Genomic DNA, 3,119 nt, shown 5'->3' on the forward strand with positions numbered 1-3,119 from the left:
CATGTGGGAGCAGTGGGTGAAACCTTTTCTCCCGCAGACAGTGCAGGGAGCTCTCCCCTCCCTCCCCAGCCCCGTGACCCCTCCCGGGTTGTCCCAGCCCAGCTGGGACACGCTCCGCTCAGCTGGGCTTTTCCTCCCTGCCCTCACAGGAGACGAATATTTTTTTGCGCCAAGGTTGTTAAAACATTTCTGCACTGTAAGATTAGAAAGTGCCCTTTAAATCCTTTTGATAAAGGCAGCCTCGCACATCCTTCTATTCTCCCCGAAACAAAGGGCCAAGGGACACGCTTTCTGGAAGGATCTCTCCTGGGACCGCTCCGGTCATGGTGTGACTGGCTGTTCAGGCTGCAAAACCCTGCTGCTGGCCGCGTCCACGGAGCTGGGAGCTCCACTGAAAGCCCAAACATCGGAAACCCGCCCGGCTGAGGACGGTGATGCTGTGAAAGCCCAGGGATGGCCCAGGGCCAGCAGCAGGGTGACAAGCGCTGAAGCTGCTCCTGGAACCAAGGCTGTGACTTGTCACAGAAAGTGCAAGTCACTCGGAGAGGATCAGGACCGTTCGCTCGTCTTCAGCCCAGGCTGTAGGGTGAAAATCAAGGAGGAGTTTAAGAGCAGGAGAGGGGAACTACTGGAATGCGGTTGCTGAACCTAACGGCATCCTCACGGAGTCTCCCCAGCAGATTTTGCTGACTAAAAGTGTAAAGTTCACAGAACCACCGAACCGTTGGGGTTGGAGAAGCCCTTCCAGCTCCTTCTCCAGTCCCCGTGTCCCCCAGCACTGCCCGGTCCCTGCTGCCCCCTGTCCCCCAGCACCACCTCCACACGGCTGGGAAACTCCTCCAGGGACGGGGACTCCACCACTGCCCAGGGCAGCCTGCGCCAGCCCCGCACAACCCCAACGGGACAGAAACTCTTCCACAGGGACAACCTCAACCTCCCCTGGGACAACCAGAGGCTGGTTCCTCTTCCTCCCGTTTTCTGTGCCTGTGCAGCTTGGCTTCTGAATAGAAAGACAGAGCAGGGCATGAACGTTTCATTACACAGACCATGTTTCGCATCATCAGTCAACAGGGCAGGTTGGGGGGAAGCCCGGAGTCTCGGCGTTTTGCACGTAAATCAAGTAAAGGACTGGCAGCAAAAGCGCAGTTTGATGAATTCCCATTTCTGCCTTTCAGAGGTGACTGGGAAGTGACAAATCACAATTTTCCATAGAGAATTTTATCGAACAGCGCATATATATGAAATCCCAACAACAGAAGGGAAGACGCTGGAACAGACTGTGACTGAAACATGCCTGAGTGCTGCGGCAGCGCCACTTTCGCCCTCCCTGCCAGCAGCTCCCTTGAGCCGGGTGGATGATACACCCCTGTCGGTCCAAGCTGCTTCCGCAGCCGGTGCCAGCGCCCTGAGACAGGAGCTCAGCGGAACGTCAGCGGGCAGAGCCCCCGAGCTCACCCTTTGATCTCACAGCGCTTAGGAGCTGCGTCGTCGCCTGCCCCGATGTCTGGTCAGAGTCCCAGGGGCATTTTGAGGGGCTGAACACACCCTGTAAGCACCCCCCAGCCCCTGCCACCAGCTCCCTGAGCTGGTGGAGCTGCTGCCAGCGGGTTTTCCTGCAGTGACGCTCAAGGCCGAGCTTCCACGTGCCAAGTTTGAGCTTAAACAAATTGTTAGCAAGTGGCCAAAACCACCCAGAGAGGACGTGAGTAGGAAGCACAAAATGGGGTGGGAAGAGATGGCACCAGTTTGCCTGCCAAGGAAAACTGGAAAAGGCTTAAACATCACCTGTGATCCGCAGCGATGAATCTTCTCCCTCAAATCTCCTGCCCCACCTGCCCAGCAGAACCCCAGGGCGAGTTTTCCAGCAGGAAATGGGAATTATGGACGTGTGAGCTCCCCCAAGCCCCCACTGCTGCGGGGAGGAGCGGAGCGGGGAGCAGGGCTCACTGGCCTGGGCAGAGGGAGGCAGGCAAAGGACACCGTGGAGTGACAGTGACCCCCACACAGGGAGAGACAGGTGTCTCTCAGATCTGCCCATCGTGTTCTACCTCTCGCTGCAACCGCAGAGACTTCACGGAGCCTGTGCTGGAGACAAAGCGAAGCCCAACACGGCCTCCACAGTGGCTCGCTGCCTGATAACGGACCCTTCTCTCTCGGCACATGGACCATCCTGCTGCCCAACTGCGTTTCTGCCAGGCGAGTGGATCAGCCTTTCAGGGAGAGACCATCCGTGTCCTTCCGTTAGGAGAAGGTGTGGAAACCTCCCGCCAATCCCAGCACCCGTGTCTTACTCAGGGTCGGCGTGGAGGAGTCCACGTACTCCCCAAACTCCCTCTGCCCCTCCTGAGGGCTGGGGAGGGACCCACCACGCCACCCGTCACCTTTTCTGGAGGCAACTCAGCCCTGCAGGGGCTGGCAGGAGCCAGAGAAGAGGTGGGAGGCTGAAGGAGCAGGGTCCTCCTGGGGCTAAAAGCCTTTGCTGGGAAGTAACGTGGAAAACCAGTCGTCCCGCCAGCTCTGTCCGTCAGGAGCAGCAGCAGACATCTTTGAAGCTTCTGGAAGAAGCAGTTTTCTACGGGTGTTTTGCATAAACACACCAGCACTCTTCCAGCAGGGAGCTGACAGCCCTCAGCAAACCTGCTTTTTTTCCCCTTTTCACCATCAAAGAACACTCTGCTGTGCTGACAGAAACAGCAGGATGCAGCAGGAGCCCCTACGCCTCCTCCATCGCAGGTGCCAGCCTCTGCCCAGGTCTCCCTTGAGCCTGCAGAAGCCCTAGGAGAAATGAGAGATATGCTCGCTCATGCGAGGAGCACCAGCTCTGGGAGTCGCTGCCAGTTACGCACTGGGCTCTGGGGGTCTGCCTGAGGACGGAGGTGAGCCAGTGCCCCGGGCAGGAGTTGTCCATCCTGCTCCGGACTGTAATGGACGTGCAGCGTCGCTCCCTGGTGTTACCAGCCTTGTGGCTCCCAGCGCATTTCCTCAGCAAACCATCCCCCTTCCAGCCCTGCTACGCCCAGGGGTCCTGCCAGCACCGGCACCCGACGGCTGGAGCCCCCCCGCCTTCCCTTCACCATCCCAGACAGCGCCACGGCAGGGCCACCCCCGCAGCTCCCGCC

This window comes from Buceros rhinoceros, unplaced genomic scaffold (genome assembly GCF_000710305.1).
Source record: "Buceros rhinoceros silvestris isolate BGI_N320 unplaced genomic scaffold, ASM71030v1 scaffold18500, whole genome shotgun sequence".
In the NCBI taxonomy this organism is placed as follows: Eukaryota; Metazoa; Chordata; class Aves; order Bucerotiformes; family Bucerotidae; genus Buceros; species Buceros rhinoceros.